This window comes from Xenopus laevis, chromosome 4L (assembly GCF_017654675.1).
Source record: "Xenopus laevis strain J_2021 chromosome 4L, Xenopus_laevis_v10.1, whole genome shotgun sequence".
Classification (NCBI taxonomy): Eukaryota; Metazoa; Chordata; class Amphibia; order Anura; family Pipidae; genus Xenopus; species Xenopus laevis.
In genome coordinates this window covers 138003675-138023087 of record NC_054377.1, presented here as the reverse complement: position 1 = coordinate 138023087, position 19413 = coordinate 138003675, and the positions used below count along the sequence as shown (strand labels likewise).

Sequence of the window (19413 nt, the reverse complement as noted above, 5' to 3'; positions counted from 1 at the left end):
GCTTATTCAGAACTGCCGCTGAACTTAATAACAGCTGAAATGGGACTTATCCATTGCCGCTGAGAGCTGTAGTTCAACAACTGCTGAGGTTGGACTGTGTTTGCTCATAACCTCCATGCATTAGCTGTGACGGGGGTCAGTCCATTATGGCATTCTTATGGCCCCAGCCCCCTGCTGAGAACTCCAAAACCCTCTCTGACATCATTATCTATTCACCAAAACCAATGGAATGTCTGCGTCAGCCATGGCCACTATAATGAATGTAATTAATGAATCCCCCTCCCCTTCCCATTCGCTCAGACTCCAGTAGACACTACAGTAACTGCCAGGAGCCAATGAAATCACATATTCAAGGATCTGAATATACAAGAGATAGCCGGCACCTCTTATAGTTCTCTGGCTTTTCCCTTTGGTATTGCTCCGCAGCTGGGGATTCTGGGAGTTGCGGGGCCACAGGTTTAACATTCCTGATGTGTGAACTAAAACACATTATTAAAGAGCATGTGCCATCTGAGGAGCCCTTGTGATACTGGATCTCCTCCTTCTGTAACTCTGCTTCCACTCATGATTTGCAGCAGTTGTAAGTCAATGATGTAGATCTGCTTCCACTCAAGTGACCGGTTGGAAATGCAGAAAGAGTTAAAGGGGAACTAAAGAATCAGGCTAGAAATGTTGTAAATTATGTTTGGGCGTCTGTACCAGCCCAAGGCAACCACAGCCCTTTAGCAGTAAAGATCTGTGTCTCCAAAGATGCCCCAGTAGCTCCCCATCTTCTTTTCTGCTGATTCACTGCACATGCTCTGTGCTGCTGTCACTTACTGAGCTTAGGGACCCACTCACAATATACAGTACACATAGAATAGAAATGTCACAATATAAGGCTAATTAGTAATTAATACAGATAATTACTACATGGCACAGAAACCAGTGCAACTAGCATCAGAATTTAATAATCAGCCCTGTAACATCAGCTTATATTACAGACCAACCTCATTTTCTGCTGGATAATTAGTGACGAGCCCTAAGCTTAGCTTCTCAACAGCTGCTCAGAGCCCACTGAGCATGTGAGTGTCACAGACACTTTCCAAGATGGTGACCCCCTGTGACAAGTTTGAAGTCCTGGATCATTGCTGCTATTGACAAGCTGGAACTTTAGGCTGGTGAAATAAGTTTAGCATATAAAATATGGCATTTTTAGCCCTATTCATTTTTAGGCTTAAGTTCTCCTTTAAATACCCGTCAGGGCTGCAAATCAGCATGTATCAAGGTGACTGGATGAAAGCATTAAATGCTATGTAATTGACTTAAAGAGTTAAATGCTAGTGCTTTAGATCCGCTTTCACTGGTTGGCTGAAAGAGTTAAATGGCAGTGCCGCTGGCTTAAGACAGAAATGTAACTGTTCAGACAAAGCAGTGAGGGGACGTCTATAAATGTTGCCTTTGTATTGGGACACTGAGCAGTCTGGGAAGTGTAATACTAAATGTATCAGCTGCTCCTGTCCCCATACGAGATGTCACCAAGGAAAAGAAGGAGTCCCATTTAGACTTTCAGCAAAAGGAGATGTATAATTTATTATAGGAGGATGTGCAGAGAGATCATTTAACCCTTGTGGGTCTATGCCTTTTCATATACACATGCTTTTGGGGACAAACTTGTGTTGCCATACACATTCCTTTTAGTGACCATGCCTGTTCCCCAACATTTATAACTTACATATGGCCTGCAGCTTTTATAGACTTCTTCATCATCCTGTAAATTATATAGTGAATAAAGTACCCCCTCTTGTAAAATATAAGGATATTATAAGTTACCGAGGAGTTTCATGACCATATAAAAACACGAGGCCGAAGGCCGAGTGTTTTTATACAGGTCATGGAACTCCGAGGTAACTTCTAATATCCTCATATTTTGCAACAGGGGGTACTTTATTTATTATAATACACAAGTTTTAGTGAGTCATGTGACAGAAATGACATCAGAACTCACCATTTATAACTGATGACATCAGAACTCACCGTTTATAAGGATATAATTTACAAGATATTCATGGCTTTTGTGTATTATATCTTTATAATACACAAAAGCCATGAATATCTTGTAAATTATATCCTTATAAACGGTGAGTTCTGATGTCATCAGTTATTAACTGTGAGTTCTGATGTCATTTCTGTCACATGATAGTTAAGTAAAGTATAAGGATATTAGAAGTAACCTCGGAGGCCAGGCCTTCGCCTCTTGCTTTAATATGGTCATGAAACTCCTCAGTAACTTATAATATCCTTATATTTTACAAGAGGGGGTACTTTATTCACTTAGTGATGTCATCCATTATAATCATGACTCAGTGATGTCAAATCTGTCACGTCTCATTGTGTATTATAATAAATAATGTATCCCCTGTTATAAAGTAGAAGAGTATATTAGCAGTTACATTGGTGTTCCATTAAACATATATGGTCACAGAACCCCTCAGTGACTTCTAATATCCTTATCATTTACAGTAGGGGGTACATTATCTCTTATAATACATGAGTGATACTCAGAGTTCCCTGTATAACTCAGCCTGCAGCCTTGTGCCTTTATATGGTCACAGAACCCCTCAGTGACCTCTAATATCCTTATCATTTACAGTAGGGGGTGCAGTTCTATCTATATAATCTGTACGGGATGTTGTTTTGGGGAATCAACAGCTTTCAACAGCCATTAGATGGTTGGGGTCCATTCTCCTTATTGCCTCCCATATCCCTCCTACTGTGTTATAATTCAATGGCAATGGACGCTTATGTGCATCCCCCCTTCCCTACTATTTTTAATACAGGACTTCCAAATAGAAGCAGTACTTTACCCACAGGCCAGACTCAGGTCTCTCGCTATATTATTCTTAAAGGAGAAGGAAATTTATAATCACTTACCTCAAACCCCCAGGCAGGTGCTCCTGTTAGTTGAAAGCTTCACAGACCTGGAGTACTTCTGAGTGAGCCCACAAACCCTGGGGTGGTGCAGTTTTCTGATAACAAGAGCCCTGCCCTGGGGATCAGGTAAGTGATTATAATCACTGGGGGGGGGGGTGCCTAAAATTTGGGGGTGATTATAGCTTTCCTTCTCCTTTAAAATTGCAAAAATCAGTGAGCAAGTGTGCAAGAAGCATGTCATTTTTTTGCACTTGGTAAATAAAGCCCTAATGTGAGTGCAAGTAGCCCCTCATTAGCAGTTCTTGGGAGTCAGACATTGGTGGGAAGGGCAGGGATATTGGCACATTTAATGCCACGAGGGAAGTAAAGCTGAAGGTTAAGACAAAAGCAAAGCAAATGTAACTCTGCCCGTGGGAGTTGAAGATGCCATTGACTGACATGTGGCTTTTTCATCTTCTACGTCAATGGGCCCGTCACGTTCTCCTCCTTCTGTCCTTGGAACGTGCTCATGGTCACATTGGAGTCTCCTTGGGTTCAACAGAAAGGAGTGACGTTACTGCAACAAATTAATGGTCGCCTCTCCTCACAATTCCTGGTGAATGAATGGAGGGGAAAGTTCTCTTCCCGACCCCCCGTCTGCTGCAAAACCCATTAGAGCTTCGTGGATTGTTTGTGTTTTGATTCAGCATTTCTTTTGTCTCTTTTTGTTACCCCAAAATATGAGTAGTACAACAACAACTAAAGTTTGGACAGTTCTATTTTATATTAGTAAGAAGGCCCCACAGAATCTGTTTTGGTTCCCAGTTTATAGTATTCATTATAGTGTGAGACCAACCTGCAGCCAATCAGACTCGTGGAGCTAGGGATGCACCGAATCCAGGATTCGGCCAGGATTCATCTTTTTCAGCAGGATTCGGGCGAATCCTTCGGCCCGGCTGAAACGAATCCTAATTTGCAAATTAGGGGTGAGGAGGGAAATCACGTGACTTTTTGTCACAAATCAAGGAGGTAAAAAATGTTTTCCCTTTCTCACCCCTAATTTGCATATGTAAATTAGGAATCGGTTCGGTAATCGGCCAAATTTTTCGCAAAGGATTCAGGGGTTCGGCTGAATCCAAAATAGTGGATTCGTTGCATCCCTAATTGGAGCATATGCAGGGCTAGACTGACCTGAGCCAATCATAATATTAGAACCTATGCAGGGCTGAACCAACCTGCAGCCAATCAGAATATTAAAACATATGAAGGGCTAGGCTGACCTGCAGCCAATCAGAATATTAGAACCTATGCAGGGCTAGACCCACCTGCAGCCAATCAGATTATTACAACATATGTAGGGCTAGACCAACCTGTAACCTATAAGTATTTTTGAACCAATACAAGGATAGACCGACCTGCAGCCAATCAGAATATTAGAGCATATGCAGGGCTACACCAACCTGCAACCAATCAGAATATTAGAGCATTTGCAGGGCTACACCAACCTGCAGCCAATCAGAATATTAGAGCATATGCAGGGCTAGACTGACCTGTAGCCTATAACATTTTTAGAACCAATGCAGGGCTAGGCCGTCTTGTAGCCAATCAGAATATAAGAGCATATGCAGAGCTAGGGCAACATGTAGCCAATCAGAGTGGTAAAACATTCACTGGGTTAGTCACTGGGCTGGTCTGTGAACAATCACAAAGCCAGACCGAACAGTCTCCAATCAGAGAACTCTCGCAGGGAGCATTCGAATATTTAGAATTTATATCTAACAGAGTGTACTGGTGCTGAATATATTTGAGATGGCTGAACTTATAATAGTTAATAATGTTCCATAAAAATGTATACACGTGCCTTCTATAGACCTTAATGGGGAAACTTGCCTAGAAATTAAAGGGAAAATCCATCCAAAAAACGGTATTTTTGCCTGATGACAGAAAATGTCATTCTAAGCAACCTTCTAATATTTATTCCTTAGGCTTTTTCAATGGTTCTGTCGAACTTTTTATAGTCTTTGCACTCCTGGCTCTTGATTTCTGAAACAATGTAGCAGCAGCGGCAGCAGCAGCTTATTTCCAGACCTGGACAAGAACTGACTTCTGCTGCAGTGTTACAGAGATGGATAGCACTATGTGTTTCTTATTTCTTACCAGGTCTGGGATTCAAAATAGACCCTGACATTCAAAGCACAAAGAGGCCTAAACAGCCGCCACCAGACCCCTAAGGGCAGAGACACACATTTAGATTCGAGGAGATTAGTCGCCCAGTGACAAATCTCTTCGGGCGACTAATCTCCTTGAACTGCCTCCCCTGCCTTCCCGTTGGCTAGAATGTAAATCGCCGGCGGGATGGTACTCAGAGCACTTTATTTTCCCAAGTTGCGTCACGAGGAAACTTCGGGCAACTTCGGAAAACGAATCGATCCGAGTGCTATCCCGCCAACGATTTACACTCTAACCCATAGGAAGGCAGGGGAAGGCGTTCGGGGAGATTCAGCTGAAGAAGAGGCGATTAGTCGCCTGGCGACTAAATCTCCTTGAATCCGAGCGTGTGTCTCTGCCCTTAATAGTGATTTTCTATGGCATCTTTCAGTAGCCCCTCTGGCATTTGCCAGATTCCACAGACTGCTAGTCCAGGCCTGCTTTTTACTCATTGCAAATTATAGCATTACTTTATACTGTTATTTTTAAGGTGAACTATGCCTTTTAGAGAGCCCCAATCTGAATGGGCAGCTTTGACTTACCAGTTGGTTTATAAGTTATGCTAAAAGCCTGGATTTAAAGAGCCACTGCCTGTTATTTGACTTACAGTTACTAATAAATGAAGTCTGAATGAATAGAGACAGTGAATGCAGGTTATTGTAGAGGCACCCACTTCACCCAATGGAACAGCCCTGCTGTTAGTCGTTGGGGTAACTATAGATATAGATATAGGGGGCCCAGGTGGGGCTCTGGATGATTTTTCATTATATGTTTAAAAAAATAGTTTATTCTCAAATGTAATTTGTGGACCCTAAAATAATTTTGCAGTAGGGGCCTGTTATCTTCTAGTTTAGTCCCACTTCCATCATGGGCATTACCTGATTGCCACCTGGCCGTTATTTTTAGGGATGCACCGAATACAGGCTACGGTTTTTCAGCAGGATTCTGATTCAGCCGAATCCGTCTGCCCGGCTGAACCTAATCCGAATCCTAATTTTCATATAGGGTTGGGGAGGGGAATCACATGCCTTTTTGTCACAAAACAAGGAAGTAAAAAATGTTTTCCCCTTCCCACCCCTAATGTGCATATGCAGATTAGGATTCGGATTTGGTTCGGTATTCGCCCGAATCGGTATTCTGTGCATCTCTAGTTATTTTACCAGCCAGCCTAGTAAAATGGTGCATGATACCAATGTTATTAATAGGAAAAATTATAAAAATGTAGGAAGGCCGGTATTCATTTCCAGAAATGGTGGCAACCCTGCGTCCATGCTTCTCTATCCTAGTATTCGCTAATACTCAGAGTAGTAGAAACATGAAGCAAGTGCATCAGTGAATAATCCTCCAGGCTCTGCGGGAAAGAGAAGGAGGGAGAGACAGGGGCCCATCCATAAAGCCCTTCACACTTCCTCACTCCCAGCACCGCTCAGCTTCATCTCTGCATCGCCCACTCCTGTATGTAGGTGTCAGGGGGCTGCATCCTATCATTTCCACACTGAGAGCTGACTCACAGCCCTGCATTGTGACATCACTCGCTGGGTCCCAGAACGAGAGGAGAATCTATAAACAGGCAGGAGCTGGATTCATAGGCAACGATCCCAAGGTCACTTCACTCCCCCTCTCCTCTGCTCACTAGGTTAACCCCTCGCCTGCTGGAAATATCTGCAGCCCTTTGCTACACTGGAAGGGGCAATATGCAATAAAAATCTCTCTACTGTTGTTTTCCCTCTGCGGGTCAGGAGAGTAGGTTAAAATTAAAAGTAAAAAGTACTTCCGTTTTCCCGGCCTCTTTGGTTCTTCAGGGCAATAAGGGTTGGGGGGCAAAGACAAGTAGATTGACAGTCACTGTTAAAGGGGTAGTTCATCTTTAAGTTAACTTTTAGTATCAAATTCTTTTTATTGAGTTCTTCATTTATTATTTTTTATAGTTTTTGAATTATTTGTCTTCTTCATCTTTCAAACGGGGGTCACTGACTCCCATCTAAAAAAAATCAAAAGCTCTATAAGGCTACAAATTTATTGTTATTTCTACATTTTATTACTCCTCTTTCTATTCAGGCCTCTCCTATTCATATTCCAGTCTCTTATTCAACCAATGCAATGGTTGCGTTGATTTGGACCCTAGCAACCAAACTGCTGAAATTGAAAACTGGAGAGCTGCTGAATAAAAAGCTAAATAATTCAAAAACCACAAACAATAAAAAATGAAAACCAATTGCAAATTGTCTCAGAATATCACTCTCTACATCATATTAAAATTTAATTGAAAGGTGAGCAACCTCTTTAAATACACTCATCCTCATCTGTCAGCCAGAGAAACAGGAAGTGATAATGGAGAGGCTCTCATTATATAATCAAACCTGAAGTCTAAAATAGAATAAGGCTAGAAATGCTGTATTTTGTATACTAAACATAAACATGAACTTACTGCACCACAAGCCTAATCAAACAAATGATTTATGCTTTCAAAGTTGGCCACAGGGGGTCACCATCTTGTAACTTTGTTAAACTAAGACTTTGTTAGACTAAGGCACATGCTCAGTGTGGTCTGGGCTGCTTAGGGATCTTCATAAATTATCAAAACAGCACAAGTCAAATAATATCAGCCAGAGGCCAAAACAGCAATACTGATTAATAATCAGAATATACAGACTGCACTGGGTCCTGTGTTGCCATGTAATCTAATGTGGATTTTATAGTTTTTGTATTGTTTAATACAAACTTTCTCCAACTCTGCAGAACCAGTGGCTGCAGCAAAATAATCCTCCAAATAGAATCCCAGTTTATCTGTTTAAATCCAACTTCATAATCTTTGTCCCTGCAGCTGGAGTTGGAAACAGTAAAGGGGATGTAAAAGCAAAAATAAAATCCAATACAAATCTCTACACAGTCGCCGACTGCTCTACAGGGAAACAAACAAAGCTGCTTGAGTTCTGCATGGCTGGGAAGTAAGGCGGGGGCTCCCCCTGCTGTTCATAAGTATGATTGTTTCCCTGCTCAGCAGTTAGGGACCATCTGACAATTCCTATCCACAGCAGTAAATGAAGGGAGAATTTCACTGCATACAGTCAGGTTTCTTATAAAAACAGTACATATAAGTATATTGGAGATTTATTTTTCATTAAAGGAAAACTATACCCCCAAACAATGTAGGTCTCTATGAAAAGATATTGCATAAAACAGCTCATATGTAAAACCCTGCTTCATGTAAATAAACCATTTTCATAATAATATACTTTTCTAGTAGTATGTGCCATTGGGTAATCATAAATAGAAAATTGCCATTTTAAAAAATAGGGGCCGCCCCCTGGGATCGTAGGATTCACTGTACTGTATGTTAGGTCACATGAGCCAATTAACAGACAGAGTTGTGTCTTTTGCTTCCACACTTCTTCCTGTTACAGTTAGTGTTGAAGTATTTCTGGTCAGGTGATCTCTGAGGCAGCACACAGACCATCACAAAATGGTGGTTCAAGGCAAGAGAGGTAAATAGGCAATATTTACTTAAATATATATTCCAGTTTGGTAAGATTCTTTGATATGCCACTTAATATGATATGAACTATCTGTTGCTTAAGTGTTCATTTTGGGAGTATAGTTTTCTTTAAAGAAAGTTAAAATGGGATTCCTCCCTTTAACTCTTTTCACTTTTTTTGACAAAAAAATTTCCTCCTAGTCTCTTAATTTACATACTATAATATTTTATTTTGTTTGCTGGGGGCACAGGGGGTTGTGGGTCCCAGACTTCCCAGTCCAATGCTGACCCCATGTATCTTTATTTAGATTGATGTCAGGACTGACGCTGCTCCTGGCACTGGACCTAAACACGCCTCCTACAGGACGCGTCTGACATCAGCGTGTTGTGCGCGTGATGTCACACGCATGGAAGTGATGTCACGTGACGTGCGCATGTGACATCATTTCCGCCAACCAGCCAGCCCCATACCCTTCACCCCCCCCCCCACCAGCTCTTTCACCGGATTTCCTATGGAAATCTGTGGAAGAGGCTGGGTGATTTTTTTTTTTTTAATTTAAAAAACAAATTTAAAGGCACCCGAGAGGCCGCCCCCAAAACTTGTTGCCCTAGGCACAGGCCCTCGGGTTCCTTAATATAAATAAGCCCCTGATTGATTTCACAGGAATGGCTATTAAGTTATATTAGTGATCCTGAAATGCAGGGCCAACATCACAAACATTAGAGCCTAATGATAAAAAGGGTTTTATAGGCTTATGGTGGAAATAAGGCTAATGGGAAAAAAGGGCTAATGGGAATTTTTCCAGAATGGGGTACTGGATCCACTAGGAGATGCTCTGTTACCCAGGCAGGTCAGTCCAACTTGTGTGAAGGTCGTGCAAAAATAGGTATGAGACCTGTTATCCAGAATGGTCAGGACCTGGGATCTTTCCATTATTTGAATCTTCATACCTTAAGTCTACTAGAAAATCATGTAAATATTAAATAAACCCAATAGGCTGGTTTTGCTTCCAATAAGGATTAATTATATCTTAGTTGGGATCAAGTATAAGCTACTGTTTTATTATTACAGAGAAAAAGGAAATCATTTTTTAAAAATTGGATTATTTGGATCAAATGGAGTCTGTGGGAGACGGCCTTTCTGTAATTTGGAGCTTTCTGGATAATGGGTTTCCGGGTAACAGATCCCACACCTGTATTTCTAAAATAGCCTTGTCCCACGCAGTTCCCAGACTTTCCCAGTCTCATCATTGTATTCGAATTCACTTGTATCCGGTGGCAGGAGATTTAATAAAGGAAACGGCAGAGTAAATATGTACAGCGCACACACTGAAACATTAGCTCTCTAATGAGCCGTACCGGTTATGTTGCTGTGGTTACGCCAGATTAATGAAGTATGGGTTCTTTGCATGTCTGTCATATAGAATGCGCTGGTCCAGAAAAGCCAGGTTTATTCAGAGGTTAAATAGAACTCAGACCTCTGAGGCCCCGGGGAGTTTATTGCTAAAGAACAGTGTCTAATGAATATGATAAATCATAAACTGACTATTAGCTGCAGTACTACCAGTATTCCCAGTGGGGAAGGCTGTCTGTTAACCCTTTTAATGCTGCCATCGTTTGATCTGGTGATATATCAATATATATATATATATATTAAATCAAAGGCAGTGGTAGGGATCCAAAAGCGACTGGGCAATGCAGAATTTGGATTCTCTATTAAAAGGTTAAAGGGGTGGTTCACCTTTAAGTAGGGATATCCAAATCCACTATTTTGGATTCAGCCGAACCCCAGAATCCTTCACGAACAATTCAGCCGAATACTGAACTGAATCCGAAATTCATACCTCCCAACTGTCCCGTTTTCAGCGGGACAGTCCCTCTTTTGACAGCTCAACCCGCAGACCCGTGTTTGTACTAGAAAGTCCCGATTTTCTCTGTACTGCACAGCTAAAAAAAAGAAACAATGTTTCTAACTTAATTGGCTTTTGGCAGAGAGCCCAGAACAGCCAGGAGGTTCAGATAAGATACTTTTGTAACAATTTTGAGATAAGCAAATAAGTAATTGTAACAATTTAGATTACAGGTCCCTTGGGAAATGTTAGATTCACAGCTTAAAGGGCAATTCACCTTCATTAGCAAAACTGTAATAACTGGGAAACAAAACACATAAATATGTTCAAACTTTCATAACCTGCCAAATTTTGTAAAATGAACATGGTAATTAGGGGGTGTGGCTACAAAAATGGGTCAAAATAAATTTACACTTGGCAAATTTTTTTCCCGCTTTTTATTTCTAAAATGTTGGGAGGTATGCGAATTTGCATATGCAAATTAGGAGTGGGAAGGGGAAAACATTTTTAACTTCCTTGTTTTGTGACAAAAAGTCACAGAATTTCCCTCCCCCTAATTTGTATATGCAAATTAGTATTCAGATTCGGTTCAGTTGGGCAAATTGATTCAGTCGAATCCGAATCCTGCTGAAAAAGGCCGAATCATGAACTGAATCCTGGATTCGGTGCGTCCCTACCTTTAGGTTAACTTTTAGTATGTTATAGAATGGCCCGTTCTAAGCAACTTTCCAATTACTCTTCATTATTTATTTTCTATAGTTTTTAATTATTTGCTGACTCTTTCCAGTTTTCAAATGGGGGTCACTGACCCCATTTAAAAAACAAATGCTCTGTAAGGCTACAAATGTATTGTTATTGCTACTTTTTATTACTCACCTTTTATTTTCGGGCATGGTTGCTAGGGTAATTTGGACCCTAGCAACCAAATTGCTGAAACTGCAAACTGGAGAGCTGCTGGATAAAAAGCCAAATAACTCAAAAACCACAAATAATAAAAAATGAAAACCAATTGCAAATTGTCTCAGAATATCACTCTCTACGTCATACTAAAATTCAACTCAAAGGTGAACAACCCCTTTAATTATTACATAATATAATATGCCCTTTGTCTTATTTTTTTTTCAACGTTTTCCAGCAGGAGCATGTGACACGCTGGTGGCCCGTTCCAATTGCCAAAAAGAAAGACTTACACTCGCACACCCTGGCCGTCCAGACTCCAGCGACTCCCAGGTGCTCGATGCCAGAGGGAATGGGCAACCTCAGAAACAACGTAGAAATAGGACACACCGGCACAACATGGGTAATTCCAGCAGGTAAAACCTTGCTCGTTTATTGCGGATGCAACGTTTCGGGGCGTGAGAAAGGGGTCACGCCCCGAAACGTTGCATCCGCAATAAACGAGCAAGGTTTTACCTGCTGCAATTACCCATGTTGTGCCGTTCCAATTGCCCTCTTTGCCTACTCCTGGCCCAGCTGGATTCTCTGAATCTTTCTCCAGCACTTTGGATTTCTTTGCATCTGGGCCTCCTTATCCTTATAATCAAATATGCATCTCTGCAGACTATATTGGGGCTTTTAAATAATAGATAAGCCGGGGCCCCTGCCAAATCTGTTCCGAAACTGCTGTGTAAGAGCATGCCATACTCTAACTGCCTCCTGCTGAGGGATCTGTCATCTACTTGTTACTGTTCCACTGGAGGAACAGATGTTGTGCAGCAATCAGAGAGCTATAAAGCCAGGGAGCCGTGTTTGTCTGCAGGCGGGGAAGGAGGGGCCCCGGATAAGCAGGACCCTGTGTTCCCCTTGCTCCTTAGTCATTTACATTGGCCCTTATCTTTCTGATTTCCTAACAAGCCGATGCTGGGCTGCAGAATTGTGCAGAGTGCAATATTAATATAAATCACTGGCCTGCACTGATCTCTTGAAAGGCAGGTTTAGGGCCACACCTGGGCATCTCTTAGACACCCCCTAGATTTTGTGTTATTTAGGCCTACATGCCATTAGAAAGTTTCACAATAACAATTTAATTGAGCCAAATGTTATATGTAGGTTTACTTCTCCTTCCCGTTGAATACATAGAATAATGAAAGGGGTTGTTCGCCTTTAAATGAACTTTTAGTATGATTGTAGAGAGTGATAATCTGAGACAATTTGCAATTGGTTTTCATTTTTTATTATTTGTGGTTTTTGCGTTATTTAGCTTTTTATTCAGCAGCTCTCCAGTTTGCAATTTCAGACATCTGGTTGCTAGGGTCCAAATTACCCTAGAATCATGCATGATTGAATGAGAGACTGGAAAATGAATAGGAGAGGTCTGAATAGAATGATGAGCAATAACAATAAATGTGTAGCCTTTACAGCGCATTTGTTTTTTAGATGGGGTCAGTGACCTCTATTTCAAAGCTGGAAAGAGTCAGAAGAAGAAGGCAAATAATTAAAAACCCACAAAAAAAAAAATAGGAAACAAGGAAAGTTAAACTAAAGAAGTAGCTAGAAATGTTGTACATTATGTTTTGGGCTTCTGTACCAGCCCAAGGCAACCACAGCCCTTTAGCAGTAACGATCATTATCTCCAAAGATGCCCCAGTAGCTCCCCATCTTTTCTGCTGATTCACTGCACATGCTCTGTGCTGCTGTCACTTACTGAGCTTAGGGACCCACTCACAATATACAGTACACACAGAATAGAAATGTCACAATATAAGGCTGATTTGTAATTAATACAGATAATTACTACATGGCAGCACAGGAACCAGTGCAATTAGCATCAGAATTTAATAATCAGCCCTGTAGCATCAGCTTATATTACAGACCAACCTCATTTTCTGCTGGATAATTAATGATGACCCCTAAGCTTAAGGGATACTGTCATGGCAAAAAAAAAAATTGAAAATGAATCAGTTAATAGTGCTGCTCCAGCAGAATTCTGCACTGAAATCCATTTCTCAAAAGAGCAAACAGGAGAATGGAGTAGGATGACGGGAGGGTGCCAAAATCTGAAAAAATTGGGTGGGGGGGGGGAAGGTTGACAGCTCTGTATGTGACAGTTAGGCATGGATTTGCGGGCAGGCCACAAAGGCCTTGGTTGCAAAAATTTGGGGGCGGAATACAGCCTGTTGTCCACATTGACTCTAGGGACAGACTTCGACAGCCATTTGAGTCTCCCACCCGCCGGTTGAAGCAATCGATTGCGAGGAGCAGAGGGAATTCCGTTGCTGGGTGATGGGGGTTAATAGTGGCAGGGAGAGAGTGGGAGGGGTGTGTATGAGTGCCAGCCCTAGGGGCAAAATTCTTTAAATCCAGCCCTGGTGACACTCTCTCCATTTACCTACAGTATCTTCTGCTCCGATTCTTTACGTACTGCCTAATCTGCCCATGTGACACCGGCACTCAGCACTAAAACCAATGGAAGACTCATTGCCAACTTTCTTTCAGGGTTACTGCCATCTGGCCCAGTGGATCAATCAGCACTGATATTATTTAACCATTAGAAAAACAAATGCCATTTATAGGATGGGAACCCATTAGTTTTTATCCTCAATCAATCCCCCATCAACACCCACATGGGAAGGCAATTCAATAAGCTTTGTTGGCAGATCAATAAAGAAGCCTTCCCTAGGATCCCACCGCTGATTTCCCTTTTGACACCGGCACTGGCCTGGGGATGGAAAGTTAATTAGTCTAATGTTTGTATTGACCTGCTGTATATTTGTATTGTACATGTTCTTCAGGTCACATCTAAGTCTCCAACTGTAAACAAATCCATTAATTGTCTTTCCTTTCAGCTTAAACCTTTCGTACCTTTATTTAAACTGATTGTTCCTTTGCCTGTGAAATAAATCCTCTCACTAGAACAGTCTATTTTAGAAATCTATAATACTAAAAAAAATATATTCCAACTGATCAGACCAGGATTTGGGAATGCAAAGTGCTTATTACAAATTCCCGCACAAGAATTTAAGTGGGAGCACTTACTGGACCTTAAACGGCTTCAAAGTGCTGCACGTCCACCACCATCCTATGCAGTGAATTCCAATCTCGAGTTGATATAAAAGACGGAGCACCGTGGAAGCCGATGTGAAAATGTAGTAAAATCACAATTTAATCAGAACATTAAAATCTCCAACATTACAGCAGCATAATGCAAAACTTGGCTGCCCGATTGACGCATTTCGTGGCACCCCGCCACTTCATCGCATTACAATTAGTAAGTAGCAGCAGTTCATATCTGCCTCGGATGGCAGTTTGCACGGGAAAGAAAAGTGCAAGACTCAGGGTCGGACTGGGCCAGTAGGACCCCGAGTAAAACGGTGGGCCTAGGCCCTCGTAGACCAAGAACCCTCACCAGCCTACGGCCCACACTACACCCTGATTGTGTCCCCCCAGCAGCAACTACTGCTAGAGTTGCCACCTGGCCGGTAGAAATGATGCATGATGCCAATGTTATTAATAGAAAAAAACGACAAGAATATTGGAAGGCCTTTATTCTTTTTGAGAAAAGGTGGCAACCCTAACTACCATATAGGTAAGAGTGGGGTCCCGGAGAGGTATTGTGGCTGGGGGCCACTAGGGGGTAGTGACAGAGGTAGGGGGGCAGGGGGCCTGTGGTGGAAGCTCCAGTGGGCCTCTGGACCTCCAGTCAACACTCACCTCTGCTATGAACAGTCTATAGTGCTGGGCCTAGTAGTATTAGTGTCTGATGCCCCATCATCAGATCCCAACCTCTTATGTTTGTATGGAAGCAAATCCCACCAACAATCTTCCAATATGCAATGGAACCTTCCCAGAAGAGCAGAGGCTGTTACAGCAGCAAAGGGAGCAACTTCATATTAATCCCATTGATTTGGGAACAGGCAGGCCCGGATTTGTGACAAGGCCACAAAGGCACGGGCCTAGGGCGGCAAAATTTTAGGGGCGGCATGCCGTCCAGCCGCATCCTAAAGTGTATGGGGAACCCAGCGCTTTGACACCCACTTGCGGTGGGAGGGGCAATGGTGTGTGCCAATATCGGGTGCTAGTACCCAGAGGCCTCGGGCGCCTGGAAGAGAAATCCGGAGCTGCAGGCAGGTGTCCACTGACTTGTGCTCATATGGTGTGTTAAATATGATCATACATAGAAATATATTGTTGTCAGACATGAGGTTTCATACCATAATGTGTGTGTGTTTAGTAAACGATCTGGAGAGATTTATGCAGCCCATGATAATACCCAGAATGTCCCTCCATGGCATTTTTATGACTAGAATCTTATGTCAAGGTCTAAAGCTTCTGTTAAAATATTTATAATATTAGCAGTGGAGGAATTTCCAGGGGGGGGTGCAGTGGGTGTGATTGCACCCCCCGGGGACAGCTGGGCGCTCACAATAAGCAAATCTATAAGCAATAATAAACAAAATAGCCTATGCAGACCCAGGCTCTCAAACTACTAGTTCTGTTATTGAAGATCGGCCAATACAAATACATACCTCCCAACTGTCCCTTTTTCGGAGGGACAGTCCCTCTTTTGACAGCTCAACTCGCAGTCCCTCATTTGTACTGGAAAGTCCCTCTTTTCTCTGCACTGAACAGCCAGAAAAAGAAACAAAGTTTCTCACTTAATTGGTTTTTGGCAGAGAGCCTAGAACACCTAACAGGTGCAAATAAGATACTTTGTGTCTCAAAAAAAAATTTTGAGACACAAAAACACAGTTTAGATAAGGAGAAATATTTTCAAACTTTCATAACCTGCCAAATTTTGTAAAACAAACATGGTAATTAGGGGGTGTGGCCACAGAAAGGGGTGTGGCCAAAAAAATTGGTGCGCTACGTGCAAAAATTTTTTGTCCCTCTTTTTACTTCCAAAATATTGGGAGGTATGCAAATATCTGAAGTCATAGAGATGAAGAGAGCTGAAGCTGATCTTTGTTTTATCTTCATTGGTATAAATAAAGCTGGTGAATCTTCTCTGGAATGTGTAAAATGTGCTACCAGAATAAATTAGTAAATTGCGAGGTGAGGCTTTTCATCCAGTAAAGTAACAGTGTTTTATGATCAGGATGTTGTGTTTATAGTCTATATTTCATATGGCAAAATATCATCCCTGGTGTATACTGTAAAGATATTAGAAGTTACAAGATCACAAGCAGATATATATATACAGGTCAGGGACCTCTGAGTATCACTCATGTATTATAAGGCATAATGTACCCCCTACTGTAAATGATAAGGATATTAGAAGTCACTGAGGGGTTCTGTGTCCATATAAAGACACAAGGATCACGGCTGAGTTATACAGGGAACTCTGAGTATCACTCATGTATTATAAGGTATAATGTGCCCCCTTCTGGAAATGATAAGGATATTAGAAGTCACTGAGGGGTTATGTGACCATATAAGGGCACAAGGCTGCAGGCTGTTATACAGGGAACTCTGAGTATCATTCATGTATTATAAAGGATAGTATTCCCCTACTGTAAATGATAAGGATATTAGAAGTCACTGAGGGGTTGTTCTGTGACCATATAAAGGCACAAGGCTGCAGGCTGAGTTATACAGGGAACTCTGAGAATCACTCATGTATTATAAGGGATAATGTACCCCCTACTGTAAATGATAAGGATATTAGAAGTCACTGAGGGGTTCTGTGACCATATAAAGGGACAAGGCTGCAGGCTGAGTTATACAGGGAACTCTGAGGATCACTCATGTATTATAAGGGATAATGTACCCCCTACTGTATATGATAAGGATATTAGAAGTCACTGACGGGTTGTTCTGTGACCATATAGAGGCACAAGGCTGCAGGCTGAATTATACAGCAAACCAGACCCAATATAACAAACAAACAATTCTGTCATATAGAGGATAGAATCCTGGGAACTGATGATCCATTTACTAAAGTTACACATAATGCTGTGGCTCAGTAAGCCAATGTTTCCGTAAGCATATTAGAAAGACTTGTGAAATGAGATTTGTAACTATTCCACTAACGGAACAGTCAGGGCTTATTCTGATTAATACCCTAAGAAACAAATAGACATAAATAAATGAAATGGGAAGCATCAGCTGGGCTTGGTTGCAAGCTGTTCATTCATTTCTTAATGATGTATTTCCTTCCCGCCCGCCCTCGTTGAGCTTCTGTCTAATTAACTAACGGCACATACAGTAGTTTTACATTGAAATCAATAACTCCTTCTATTGGTTAATCCTTAGCAGTCGGTAAGTCCGTGTAAACATCAGTCTTATATGGTAATTTCTAGACCTCAGAAATCCAAAACCATTTGGAACAGAGACAAAAAGGGCCAACCAATCAAAATGTGTTTGTTTAATTCTAAACCTTGTTTCTATGTTGCTAAAGTGTAAAATAATCATATTTTTAAAAAAATAAATCAACAGTTTTATCCCCACAACCTGATAACCTAGGAATGTACCTGGTCTTAGGTGTCCTGCCTCCATAGCAGGGGTCCCCAACTTTTTTACCCATGAGCCATATTCAGATGTAAAAAGAGTTGGGGAGCAACACAAGCATGAAAAATGTTCCTGGGTGGCACAAGTGCTGTCATTGGGCCATTTGGTAGCCCCTATGTGGACTGGCAGCCTGTTTGGCAGTACACCTGGTTTTATGCAACCAAAAATTGCCTCCAAACCAGGAATTCAAAGATAAGCACCTGCTTTGAGTCCACTGGGAGCAACATCTAAGGGTTGGTGAGAAACATGTTGCTCACTAGCTACTGGTTGAGGGTCATTGATCTATAGCATGTATGTATCAGTATAGACTAATTTGCCAGAGTCTGCCTACTTATGGCAAATATTGAACATCCTATGAAGGAATCTGTCTTGCTCATCTCATAGCTACTACTGCTTGTGGCACTCTGAGTAACACAATGGTCAGTATCAAGAATCCTGCAACTCAGGGTCAGTTCAGGTCACTGTTCATTCTGTAAACAGCCCTGGTGATGGTGAGACATGGTCAATCCTCTCTTCATACAAGTGTACTGGCCTTCTCAATCAAGACAGAATTTCTCCTTGGAATTCCATTGCAATAATTTGATGTACTGATTGGCAGTCTGGTGGTAGACTGGAGAGGGCACCACTGATACCTCCATATCTCTACAACTTCTTGTGTATTTTACTTCTTTGACCCAGGGCAACCAAGGAATGTATTACTACCACCACTTAAATACTGAAGGAAAAAGTGTAAGGAGCAAGGACCAGGTGGAGATGAGAAATATATAGAGGTCCAACCCTTGGCACTGTGCTAGTGAGGCTGAAGCTCAAAATGTTCCCCTTGCTGTAATATAAATATAAAGCTATAGGAACACTCTGAATTGACCAAATATAACAATTCTAGACAAAGACAACAGAAAGATTAATCACTGCCAGTAATATGCACTGACCATTCTTGCCGTACCCAGATGAACTTGGTGGGATTCCCCTAATGCAAGAGGTAATTGTGGGATAATTATTAACCGATCAGCTATGTAATTAAATGAAGTATTTCCTTGGCTCTGCCAGGGAGAGTCATTTACAGCACAGGTTCCAATGTACAATTATACAATTAATTCAGATGAAAGGGAAGAGCTGTGATTAGAGCAGATGTCTAACAATTAGCTCACTTTGAGGTCCCTCATACAGATGAATTTTTGGCCCGGTAGTCTTTCTTTAAGGTTTGTGTTTCGCAGCCGATTATGGCCATTAAAGGGGAATTTCCTCTTTTAATCATTTTTTAATACGTCATAGGTTGCCCTGTTTTAAGTAACTTTTTCCCTGGCCTTTTTAATTTGTTTTTCTAACTTCTTTTTGTGCCTCACACACACATCTTGTAACTAGAAATGCATTCAGGTTGTCAGGATCAGTGGCCCCAGCAACCTGATATCAAATTGACTGACATCAAAAGTAACTGTTAATTACTTAAACAGGTTCTCTCCTAGTCATATTCCATTCTGTTGCTTGGGTTCTATGGTCATTTAAAGGCACCTATCACACCCCACCTCCGGTGGATCCTAAGAA

General features: G+C 41.6%; 1 protein-coding gene across 1 annotated transcript in view; it reads left to right on the top strand.

Annotated features, from left to right (window-relative positions):
* slc6a8l.L (solute carrier family 6 (neurotransmitter transporter), member 8 like L homeolog) overlaps positions 1-19413 on the top strand; it is a 64615-nt gene that overhangs the window by 2596 nt on the left and 42606 nt on the right. The window lies entirely within an intron of this gene.